This window comes from Ambystoma mexicanum, chromosome 8 (genome assembly GCF_040938575.1).
Source record: "Ambystoma mexicanum isolate Mex_15411 chromosome 8, UKY_AmexF1_1, whole genome shotgun sequence".
Classification (NCBI taxonomy): domain Eukaryota; kingdom Metazoa; phylum Chordata; class Amphibia; order Caudata; family Ambystomatidae; genus Ambystoma; species Ambystoma mexicanum.
This window is the reverse complement of record NC_090929.1, coordinates 1,683,661,851-1,683,674,940: the sequence shown is the minus strand read 5'-3', so window position 1 is coordinate 1,683,674,940 and position 13,090 is coordinate 1,683,661,851.

Below are 13,090 nucleotides of genomic sequence, written 5' to 3'. Positions count from 1 at the left end.
ACATCCACAATATGATGTTTTGTACTGGTTCTCTTCACAATTTAGGACGAGTAAAGCCAATGGTGACTTTACATGCCCTGGGAGACAGTAGTCAGTCACAGGGTGCGGAGTCTATGTTTGGGGGTCACTATGACACCCCTGTGTTACTGCACGGAGGGTGCTGTGTAACACACATACCAAAAACACATGAAGCCCTATGGGGTAAAAGACCCCATAGCCCATAAAACACATTACAAAGTCAAAGGATATCTCAAATCATGTCTAAGAGTGGGAGAAAAAGGGTCTCACTCTTAGCAGGAGAAAAAAATAAACCCCCAAAATCCAGCAAAGCTGCTAGGAGACTCACTAGGTTTGGGAAATTAGCCAATACAGAGAATTCTCCCTAACAGTCCCGCAGCATGGTTTATTTATTTATTTATTTATTGCTTGTAAGCGCCACAGCCCGCAGGCATCACGGCGCACATATAAAATTAAGGACAAAGGCAGCTCAAAACACAGACAGGCAGTTGGTTAGGAGATCGGCAGAGGGGACAGTACATCTAATTGGACAATAGGTTCTTTAGCCATTAGTGAAGCGGTAACTCTTACCCTGTGTAAAGTAAAATCCTCTAAGAATCACTATGAAAAAAGGGTTTTTTTCATGTGGGACCTCCTACAGGAAGATCATAAGTGCATCCTATAAGCAGCCCAGCAGAAACAGCCAAACCTCCCTAACAAGTGTGATTAACCGGCCCTGGAATCAATGTTATTTTAGCAATGGCAGCCCATATATCCCCCCCCATACTCTGGTTGGTGAGATAGCACAGCAAGTTGAGTACTTGTTCTGACATCTGGGCATAGCCTGCTGATGCAGGTCTGAATACTGGCTTTGCCAACTCAGCCTTTCATCCTTATGAAATAATATCCGCTGTTACTGCAGCACTTAGGTACCTGCGTATTTGTAGCACTATATAAGACTAGATAGTATTATTATTATTATACTGATTGGAACAGCTCTGCCGCCACTCATTGTCTGTGTTTTAAATGAGTTTTGAGCTGCAAGAGATTCCAGAGGAGACGTATCGCAACGTTTTGAGGAATCTGATTGGTTGTCCTGGTCTGCAATCGACATTATGCCCTCCCGCACGGACCTAGCTTCGGGAAGCAACGGGGTGCTTTACAATCACAGAGGGAAGAACACAGGGAGAGAAACAGAGAAAAAGGGAGCAGGGGAGCTAACAGGGGAGGGCGGGCAGTTGCAGCAAGAGATCTACAAGCACCCAGGGGAGGAAACTGAGGAGCAGAACACCAGGCCTCAGGTAGAGCGGGGAGCGGGCCTCAAGTAGAGCGGGGAGTGGAGGGTGTGTGGAGCTAGGTGGGTGTGTGGAACTAGGCCTCAGGTAGTGCGGGGAGTGGAGCTTGTGTGGTGCTATGTCTCAGGTAGAGCAAGGAGTGGAGGGTGTGTGGAGCTGGGCCTCAGGTAGAGAGGGGACTGCAGGGTGTGTGGAGCTGGTCCTCAGGTAGAGCGGGGAGTGGAGGGTCTCTGGAGCTGGGCCTCAGGTAGAGCGGGGAGTGGAGGGTGTGTGGAGCTAGGCCTGAGGTAGGGCGGGGAGTGGAGGGTGTGTGGAGCTGGGCCTCAGGTAGAGCGAGGAGTGGAGGGAGTGTGGAGCTGGGCCTCAGGTTGAGCGTGGAGTGGAGGGTGTGTGGAGCAAGGCCTCGGGTAGAGCGTGAGTGGAGGGTGTGTGGAGCTGGGCCTCAGGTAGAGCGGGGAGTGGAGGGTGTGTGAAGCTAGGCCTCAGGTAGAGCACGAGTGGAGGGTGTGTAGAGCTAGGTCTCAGGTAGATCGGGTAGTGGAGGGTGCGTGGAGCTAGGCCTCAGGTAGAGCGGTGAGTGGAGGGTGTGTGGAGCTAGGCCTTAGGTAGAGTGGGGAGTGAAGGGTGTGTGGACCTGGGCTTCAGGTAGACCGGGGAGTGGAGGGTGTGTGGAGCTGGGCCTCAGGTAGAGCGGGAGTGGAGGGTGTGTGGAGCTAAGCCTCAGGTAGAGCAGGGAGTGGAGGGTGTGTGGAGCTGGGCATCGGGTATAGCGAGGAGTGGAGGGTGTGTGGAGCGAGGCCTCAGGTAGAGCGGGAAGTGGAGGGTGTGTGGAGCTGGGCCTCAGGTAGAGTGGGGAGTGGAGGGTGTGTGGAGCTAGGCCTCAGGTAGAGCAGGGAGTGGAGGGTGTGTGGAGCTAGGCCTCAGGTAAAGCGGGGAGTGGAGGGTGTTTGGAGCTAGGCCTCAGGTAGAGCGGGGAGTGAAGGCTGTGTGGAGCTAGGCCTCAGGTAGAGCGGGGAGTGGAGGGTGTGTGGCGCTGGAGCTCAGGTAGAGCGGGGAGTGGAGGGTGTGTGGAGCTAGGCCTCAGGTAGAGCGGGGAGTGGAGGGTGTGTGGACCTGGGCTTCAGGTAGAGCGGGGAGTGGAGGATGTGTGGAGCTGGGCCTCAGGTAGAGTGGAGGGTGTGTGAAGCTAAGCCTCAGGTAGAGCAGGGAGTGGAGGGTGTCTGGGGCTGGGCCTCAGGTAGAGCGGGGAGTGGAGGGTGTGGAGTTGGGCCTCAGGTAGAGCAGGAGTGGAGGGTATGTGGAGCTAGGCCTCAGGTACAGCGGAGAGTAGAGGGTGTGTGGAGCTAGGCCTCAGGTAGAGCAGGAGTGGAGGGTGTGTGGAGCTAGGCCTCAGGTATAGCGGGAGTGGAAGGTGTGTGGAGCTAGTCCTCAGGTAGTGCGTTTTGCCAAGTATGGGCGCTCCAGGCAGCCCCTCACATAAAACACGTATTGTATTACATACAAAGATGCACAGACACGTCTGGTATGGTTGGGGTCCCGGCGGCGAATGAAGCCTTCCGGTCCTTGTTTAATGAAACCTGCATATGCGAGCCGGAACATGGCTCGCAAATGTGTATAAGCCATACTACTCTACGCAACATCCCTCTTTTTCTTTAAACAAAAAGAAATAACAACACATCAACAGTGCAACAACTCAACATGAGTTAACTCAGGTTACCACCACAACTGTCAAGGAATCAGTATCTATGATATAGTCTTTGAATCGAACTGGAAGCCGCCGCGCTTCTCATCTTGGGTATCTCCTGCTCCCATCCGGGATCGGAGGCAGCGGTTCCCTTGACGGGGAGTCTCCGCTCCTCTCCTGGATCTCCATCGTCGGGGTGGCCTCCGGATTTTCCAACTCGATGCTCCCTTGCATCCCTTCCGGCGGGTTGATTTCGATCTTTTTGAAATATGACATGTTCGGGGTTACCGTTCCTCTCTCGTTGGCAGCAGTTATCATTGAGCCTTTCACATGAGTCACCCCCAATGGTTGAGTTTCATACATGAGGGACATTTTCCCTTCATGGCGTCTGTTTCGATCAGCACAGTTTCCCCTACGGCAATGCTCTTATCTTATAAATTTCTCCGACTGCTTTCTCTCTCATTCTTGGCCTGTCGCTCTTGTCTGACGCGATCATTGTCGATCACCCCAGGTTCCCTTCCTTCTACCTCGGGTATCAAACCTCTGGGAGACCAACTAAACAGTGCCTCCGCCGGTGCTACCCCCGTGGACTGGTGCGGGGTTGTCCTATACTCTCTCAGGAATTGTAACAGGTTCTGACGTAGTTCCCCTCCACCATTTAGCGAAATACAGAAAACTTTGTTCAATCTTCGCATGAACCTTTCTGCTTCCCCATTTGCTCTTGGGCAGAACGGTGTCACTCTTCAATGCTTGATGCCACGGTCTTCAAGGTACTTGGCGAATTGCTGTTCCTGGAACGGTGAGCCATTGTCCGTGCAAAGTTAAAATGGGAACCCGTCTGTGGCGAACATTTTCTCCAGCGCCAGTATGGTATGGATGCATGCCGTCGACTCCACCAACTCGATCTCTGGGTATCTGGATGTGCTAGTTTGATTCCCTTAGTTCCCTTCGTTTCATCCTCCTTCCCTCCTTCTGCACTCTCCTCACCTGAGCTGTCGGAAATGTTGTTCGTAGATTGTAGGTTCCGCCTGGCCAGATAATCCTTCTCCCTTCTTGGATGGAGGTGCTTGTCACGGAAGGAAGCCACAGTTACCACTAGGAAACAGCAGTTCCGTGGCCCCTCTTCCGGAATCAAGCCGGAGGAAGGGAAAAACCCAATCGGGAAGAAAAAACCCTTCGTAGTACTTGAGTTCACTTCTTTTCCTCTCCGTAGGTGGCAGTGAAGGCTGAGCAGAATGTGAACGAGCAGGATGGCTTGAAGATTGGGCAGCACCTCTGAAGGAGGCAATGAAGGAACCAACACTGGCAGAAGGGACCTCCGGAAAGCAAGTCGAGGACGGGTGAGTCCGTCCAGTAGTTCCGAAAGAGGGAGCCGAATCTGGTAAGGAAAGGAAGCAAGGACAGAGAGGAAACCGGGGAGTACAGCCAGGAGGCGGAGAGAAAGGAGGAAGAAACAGGTAAGAAGGAGAAAGGTAGGTCCGGAGAAAATAAAGAACCGGACCTAATGAAAAACACTGAAGAATGCTCAAGGGAAAGCGTCAGAAAAACCCTTTGCGGGAAGAGCAAAGTGGTGGACAGTGGAGCGAGGAAAGGCTGGAGCAAAGCAAGGAGTGCCAAGCCTCGGGAGCGCCTAAACCCAGAAGAGAGACTTCCGTAGTGGGTTGCAACGCGGAGTCTGCTGGGAAAGAGGAAGTATTTAAACTCCCGTCAGGCACCGCCCACAAGAATGGCCGAGAATGATGACCATAGAAAGAGGACTAAAACACACCACCCCTGTGCCGCCACCTGTAACGCGAAAGAATCCGCCAATCGCAGCAGCGGCAGATGACAGTATGCCCCCCTTAGAGCGTGGAACACCGGGCTTCCCCGGGTGCAAGCGATGAAATCTGGCAAGCAACCGAGGGGCATTCACCTGTGAAGCTGGTTCCCAAGAATCCTCCGACTCAGGGTAACCCTTCCAGGAAATGAGGTATTCTAAACGGCCCCGATAGAATCTGGAGTCCCGAATGTTAGAGACCTCATATTCTTTCATGTCTGGTTTGTGGTAGGAAGGAAGACGAGGCACTGATCTGTGATGTGGATCAGGAAAGAATGGCTTAAGAAGAGAGGAATGGAAGACAGGGTGTATGCGATGAAGAGTGGGGGGAAGTCGAAGACGATAAGCCACAGGATCAATCTTAGTGAGAATGGGAAAAGGTCCCAGATAACGAGGAGACAGTTTAGAAGGACGGACCCACTTGGGCAAGAATTTTGTGGACAGCCACACCCTGTCACCGGGCTTCCAATCCGGACAATCCCTGTGATGCTTGTCCGCCTCTTTTTTGGTACGTCTCTTGCTAGCTTCCAGGCTGCGTAAGGTGGTGGAATGAGCCTCCGTGATATTGTGTAACACATCTTCAACTGCTGGGGAGTTGGTAAAACTGGGCGTCAAAGGCAGGATGGATCTTGGGTGAACTCCATACGTACAAAAGAAAGGTGAGTAACCTGTGGCAGAATGTTTGGCATTATTATAAGAAAACTCCGCCGTAGGAAGTAAAGAGACCCAATACTCCTGATGAGTAGTGACATAACATCTCAAGTATAATTCCAATGTAGCGTTCAGCCTCTCGGTCTGTCCGTTAGTTTGCGGATGGTAGCCAGACGAAAGAGCACGTTCGATTCCCAATCGGTGACAGAGCGCTGACCAAAACTTAGATACATACTGACTACCTCGATCGGAAATAATCCTATCCAGTAAGCCATGGAGACGAAAGATGTCCCTCTCAAACACTTCTGCCATCTTGGATGCAGTTGGGAGACCTGTAAGAGGGGAGAAATGCGCCAGTTTGGAAAAAGTGTCTACAATAACCATAATGCAAGAACAAGATTCCGAGGGAGAAAGATCCACAATGAAGTCAGTAGAAATATGTCCCCAAGGACAAGTAGGTACCTCTGCCTGCTTCAGTAAGCCTAAAGGTTTACCGGCCTAGTATTTAGACCTGGCACAGATGGGACATGACTTGACATATTTCCGAGTCTCTTCCCTTAGAGTGGGCCAAAAGAAGACTCTCGAGATGAGTTGCAAGGTGTTATTCCATCCTCTATGTCCTACTGTGCGTGAGTTGTGACTCCAGTCTAAGATCTTTTCTCGCCAGGGACCCTCGGGAATGTACAAGCATTTCTTATACAAAACCCAGCCATCTTTCATTTGATAAAGTTATTTGGGGGATAGAGATATTCGAGGTAATTCTTTCATCACTGCTGCTTGCACTTCTTGGAGGAAAGAACCGGCCAGGGTTAGAATCTGATTTCTGTGAAACATAGGTTTGGTGTTGATTAAGGCCTTCTCCTTGCTTGAGTCCTTGCGAGATAATGCATCTGGCAATCGATGAGATGTTCCGGGGATGTAAGTGATTTGAAAATCATATTGTGAGAAAAGGTGAGCCCACCTTGCCTGCCTGGTGTTAGCACATTCCATCTCCTGTAGAACCCTCAAGTTCTTATGATCAGTTCGGATAAGAAACTGGTGTCGGGCCCCTATGAGAAGGTGACGCCACTCCTCACAGCAAGTTTCATAGCCAACAGTTCCTTCTCCAGAACTGAATAGTTTAGTTGGCTTGGAGTGAGAGTCTTAGATAGATATGCGACCGGATGTTCCACTCCATCGACAGTCTGAAGTAACACTGCTCCAAGGGCAATAGCTGAGGCGTCGGTCTCCAATATGAAAGGTTGTGTCTGATCAGGATGTTGCAGAATCGGAGCAGAACAGAAAAAACCTTTGAGATGATGGAAACTCTCCTACGCGGCAGTTGACCATCGGAATGGAACAGCGTCCTTCTTCAACAGTCGGGTAATGAGATATACCACCTCAGAGAAATTGGGAATAAATCTTCTGTAATAGTTGGAAAGCCCAAGAAATCTTTGAACCTCTCGGACAGTAGTGGGAGCCGGCCATTTCAGTATGGCATGTACTTTGTCCTGGTCCATGCTAATTCCATCTTCATACAGCACATATCCAAGGTATTGCACAGACAGAACTGCAAACTTACATTTCTCAGCCTTGACCAACAGTTTGTTCCCCTGAAGGCGCTTCAAAACCTGCTTGACTTTCAATACGTGTTCCTTCATGTTCGAGGAGAAAATCAATATATCATCAAGATAGATGATGACAGAGACTGACAAAAGATCAGAAAACATTCTGTCCATGAATCTTTGAAATGTAGCTGGCGCGTTCACTAATCCAAAAGGCATCACTTTATACTCGTATAAGCCGAATGGGGTGCGGAAAGCAGTTTTCCACCCATCTCCTTTGGCTATTCTGAGCAGATGGTATGCGTTTCTTAAATCGAGTTTGGTGAATATTTTTGCCCCCTGGACTGCCTCTATTATATCGGTGATGAGGGGCATCAGGAATCGATCTCGTATGGTGACCTTGTTTAGACCCCGATAGTCAATACAAGGCCTAAGCTCATTCGAGTCTCTTTTCTTTATGAAGAATAAAGGAGCTCCAGCCGGGGACTTCGAAGGTTGGATGAGTCTGTTCTCCATGTTTGTGTCCAAATACCTACACAACACCTGTTTCTCCGTCTGCATGAGAGAAAACATTCTTCCAAACAGAACCAGGGCATTGGGTTCCAAATCAATTGCACAGTCCTCGGGCCGATGTGGAGGCAGTTTGGCATGCAACTGTTCCTGGAACACTTCTGTAAACGTGGAGTAATAGCTGGGAAGAGCATGGATACCAATGTGATGATTAGTGAAAATCTTTACTGGCTGAAAATCTTCCCTGCCCTCCACAGGAAGACAGTTCGTGGCACAGAATGAGGAACGGAAACTCAACTGGTTCTCAGTCCAATTGACCCAGGGGTTGTGTTTGCGAAGCCACGTGATGCTCAGGATGATAGGGAAGTGTGCAGCCCTGATGATGTCAAACCTCAAAATCTCAGAGTGTTGATAGATTCTCATTGAAAGATCTTCTGTGGTATGTGTCAAAGGGCCTGAAGACAGAGGGGACCCATCTTCTCCTTCAACCTTCTGCCCCTCGTTGCGGGTGATCCGACTTAGCCCTTACTTATCATCCCTGCGGCACCACCATCCAATAGGGCTAAGGTTTCCACCTGTTTCCCTTTAAGTCTAGGATCACTGGAAGTACCATAAGTCTGGAGTCTTCTCGGAAATCAGGAGAGGAAATGGATAAGAAAACATAGGGACGTTGAGAAGAGCTTGGTAACCCTCGGACACTAGTCCCTATTTGTGCCGAGGGAGCTTGTTTCCCGACCTCCTACTTGGTAGTTCAGTGCAGTCCTTGAGAAGATGTTGATCGGAACCACAATATGCGCACAGACCCTTCTCTCTTCTTTGCCTTCTCTCTGCCGCGGATAAAGGGGCCCTGGTGGCACCGATCTGCATTGGTTCATCTGAGGTTGTCACTGAGGAATGACCAGGGAGGGAGTGCAGAAAGGAGTCTGAGGACGACCCGGAACCTCTCTGTTTGCGTCGCTCTAATTTTCGTTCTTGAAGCCGATATTCCATGTGAAGAGCGGCAGCTAACAAGTCCGCAAAAGTGGGTGAGCGAGGAGATCTGGCCAGTTCATCCTTGATCTCTTCCTTTAAACCCCTCCGAAAAATGGCGTACTGCGCTGTCTCAGGCCATCCTGCTCCGGCTGCTAGGGTCTTGAACGAAGAGATATATGAGAGGACATCCAAATTTCCCTGTCTAACGTCCAGCAGATCTTCACAGGCCGTGAAAGACAATTCAGGGCGTTCAAAAGTCTGCTTGAGTAGATTCCGAAACCCTACATAATCCTGAAGGATAGCATTGCCGCTAGTAACCCCTGGAGTAGCCCAAGTTAGTGAATTTCCAGTCATGTTAGAAATTGGAAATCCAACCTTGGCCTGGTCCGTTACGAAAGTACGGGGCCTGAAGGTGACATATACCGTGCACGCTTCCAAAAATTCTTTCACCTTCTTTGGAGAGCCATCGAATTTGCCTGAGGAAAGTGCCATGGGTGGTAGTTCTGGTGGTGAGGGTTCTCTTGCTGTTACCATTTGCTTGAGGAGCGCGTTTTCTGTCTTTACTCCGTGTAATTCTTGAGACATGGCTTGAAAGGCTTTCCATAATTCCTAGACTTGCTCTTCAGCTGACATCTTGTTACTCTTTGGCGTTGCAAACTGTGCTAGTTTGATTCCCTTAGTTTCCTTCGTTCCCTCCTCCTTCCCTCCTTCTGCACTCTCCTCACCTGAGCTGTCGGAATTGTTGTTCGTAGACTGTAGGTTCCGCCTGGCCAGATAATCCTTCTCCCTTCTTGGATGGAGGTGCTTGTCACGGAAGGAAGCCACAGTTACCACTAGGAAACAGCAGTTCCGTGGCCCCTCTTCCGGAATCAAGCTGGAGGAAGGGAAAAACCCAATCGGGAAGAAAAAACCCTTCGTAGTACTTGAGTTCACTTCTTTTCCTCTCCGTAGGTGTCGGTGAAGGCTGAGCAGAATGTGAACGAGCAGGATGGCATGAAGATCAGGCAGCACCTCTGAAGGAGGCAATGAAGGAACCAACACTGGCAGAAGGGACCTCCGGAAAGCAAGTCGAGGACGGGTGAGCCCGCCCAGTAGTTCCGAAAGAGGGAGCCGAATCTGGTAAGGAAAGGAAGCAAGGACAGAGAGGAAACCGGGGAGTACAGCCTGCAGGCGGAGAGAAAGGAGGAAGAAACAGGTAAGAAGGAGAAAGGTAGGTCCGGAGAAAATAAAGAACCGGACCTAATGAAAAACACTGAAGAATGCTCAAAGGAAAGCATCAGAAAAACCCTTTGCGGGAAGAGCGAAGTGGTGGACAGTGGAGCGAGGAAAGGCTGGAGCAAAGCAAGGAGTGCCAAGCCTCGGGAGTGCCTAAATCCGGAAGAGAGACTTCCGTAGCGGGTTGCAACGCGGAGTCTGCTGGGAAAGAGGAAGTATTTAAACTCCCGTCAGGCACCGCCCACAAGAATGGCTGAGAATGATGACCATAGAAAGAGGACTAAAACACACCACCCCTGTACCACCACCTGTAACGCGAAAGAATCTGCCAATCACGGTGGCGGCGGATGACACTGGACCACTGTTCCACCACAGCTAAAAAGTACAACCCCCTCCCCGTGGATCCAAAATCTGCATGCACGGTCCCCCATGGCTGCTCACTTCTTTCCATGGATTGAATGGTGGGTCCCCTCTCGACCGGACTGGCCGCCTGGCATGGGATGCATATGCGCACAAACTCGTCCACACGTTTCTCCAGGTTCGTAAACCATACATTTGCTCTCAACCTTGCCTTAGTTTTCACCGCCCCTTGCTGCCCTTTGTGGGCTAGCTCTAACACCTTCGCAACCAGGGAGCGAGGGATGACAATTTGCCAACCCCTCAGTATCAGCCCTTCCTCTGACATAGAGAGTTCGTTCCGGGCCTTACATAGACCTTGCAAGTCTTGTTGTGCCCCCGTCTCTCGTCTGGTGCCATTGGCCAACAAATCTTTCCACTCCCCGCTGTCCAAGGCTGTTCGGATGATTTGGAAGACCTCATCTGCTTCCGACGCCTCTACTATCTCCTGAAGTGAAAGTGCCACGGGCATGGCAGCTTCTGCAACATTGCAAATCACCTCATTGCAGTCGACCACCACAGGGCTTTCTTGTGTGCGGCCCACCCCTGGGTGGCGAGACAAGTAGTCCGCGGTGTTGTTGGTGCCTGGCCAGTACTGAAGCTTCACCCTGTATTCAATCAGGGACAACATCCACCTCTCGATTTGCGGCGGTGGTTTCGAGGAAGCCCCTGCCATGATGGGTATCATGGTTTCCTTTCCTGTCAGCGCCGTTTTAATGTCTGTGAATGCTTTCTGCTCTTTGGCTGTCCATGCCCAGACCACATCGTTCTTGGTCAGTGCCTTCAACAGCTCGGACAGAGATGTCAGATCCCGAATGAATCGGCCACAACAGTTCACCATACCCAAGAAGCTTCTAACCTCCAAGGGTGTTTCTGGGGCTGTTGCTTCTGGTATATCTTGCACTTTCTCCGGGTCTGGTGATATGCCTCCTGCGTGGAATACGAACCCAAAGAATTCAATGCAGTCCTTGAGGAATTCACATTTTTCTTTATGTAGCATGAGACCCAGGTTTTTGATCCTGTCCAGAGTCTTTTCCAGTCTTATCATATGTCAGCTTCCGAGGAGGCAAAAACTCAGGTTGATGACCCCTTTCAACTCTACCAATACACCACGAACCACATTTTAAACCACATTTTGAAAGGCTTCTGCTGCTGATGACATGCCAAAGCTCAACCTTTTCAATTGATATAATCCTTCAGGGGTAGTAAAAGTCGTGATGTAACAGGAGTCTGGGTGTAGTTCCAATTGATGATACCCCGAACGGTGGTCTAACTTTGAGAATACTCTCGCCCCTTGTAGGTCGCCTATTGTGTCATCCAAAGTCAGCGTGAGGTGTCTTTCTCGTTTAATCGCCGCATTTGGTAGTCGCATGTCGACGCAAATGCGTACGGCTCCGGGCTGTTTCGGTTTCGGCGCCCCCACAATTGGGGACACCCATGGGGTAGGGCCTTCAATTCTTTTGATGATGTCCATATCAACCAATGTCTGTAATTCCTTTTCCACCTGCGCCCTGAGGTGAAACGTTATTCTTCTGTGCTTCAGCGCCATTAGCCGCACTGATTCATCTATGTGGAGTTTAATCAGGTCCCCTTTTAGCTTGCCCACCCCACTGAAAATGTCTGCATACCGTATCAGGAGGCGATCAATGTCAGTTTTACATGGACATGGTAAAGTGTACAATGTCCAGCACCTCAGAGGTAGCACAGCTCAGTTATGAATGAGGGCTCACGTCTGTGACGAAGAATCTGGCCTTTATCATGTTCTGTCCATGGGTGACGGGTGTCAAGAAAACCCTTTGTATGGGTAAAGGTGTGTCTCCACCAAAAGTGTATATCCTTGCTTTGGTGACTTCAAGCTCTGGGGGACCTGGGAGTGCCTCACAATGTTCTGCCGCTAGAACGCAGACAGACGCCTCTGTGTCAATCAATACAGGCGTCGGGGTGTCTCCTATGTCAACCATGCATGTAGGCTGCCTCTGTTTCTTTGCACCCGTTGCTATGTTGGAAATGAAGAACACTTCCTCATCGTCCTCCTCCTGCTCTGCTATGTCCAGTTCTTATATACCCTGTTCCACTGCCGCAACACTCTTAAATTTCCTAGGGCCGCCACTGCCGACCCTTGCTGGTCCCCTGGAGACGGCCACCGGCGTTGCAGTCCTGAACACTTTTGCATAATGTCCGGGCATGCTGCACTTGCCACAGATTCTCGTCTTTGCCGGGCATTTGCTCACATGAGGTAGATCATACCCACAGTATTGGCAGGAATGCGGGTTGTTGGAGTTCGCAGGGCCATCGGGTTTCTTCTTTTCCCACCGGGTATTCGTAGGGGTCGACCGGCTTATGGCGAACGCCTCTTCACTCTTCCCCGGGCGGACAGCGTCATCCAACCGAGCACCCCTGCTCTCCACTAACTCATAAGCGCGTCCAATGTCCAGAATTTGCGCTAACATGAGGCCAGGCTCTCAGAGAATTTGTCTTCTCAGCTTTCCTGAGCTGCACCCCTGAATGAATTGGTTGCGTACCATGCCTTCCTCATTCTCCGTCTCCATCGTGCAGGTGATGGCCATGAACGTTTCAAAAATTTTATAAACACGTGTCACAAATGGCAGATGGGCACCCTTTCGGGGCCGCAATCGTCGCGCACTGTTAGCCAAGATGGCGGTTACCTTGCCGCGTAGGATACGATGCAGCAGAGGGAGTCAGAATGCCTCGTCCGACATTGGGAAACCACTCAAGGATTCCGCTCTCTCCCACGCCGCACGATCCTCGTCACCAATGTTGCCCAGTATATGCACCCCAGGCCGCCCCTCACATCACACATGCATTACACACAAAGATGCACAGACATGTCTGGTGTGGTTGGGGTCCCGGCGGCGAATGAAGCCTTCCGGTCCTTGTTTAATAAAACCCGCTTGCGCGAGCCGGAACGAGGCTCGCGCATGCGTATGAGCCATACTACGCTATATAACATTGTGGGAAGTGGAGGGTGTGTGGACCTGGGCCTCAGGTA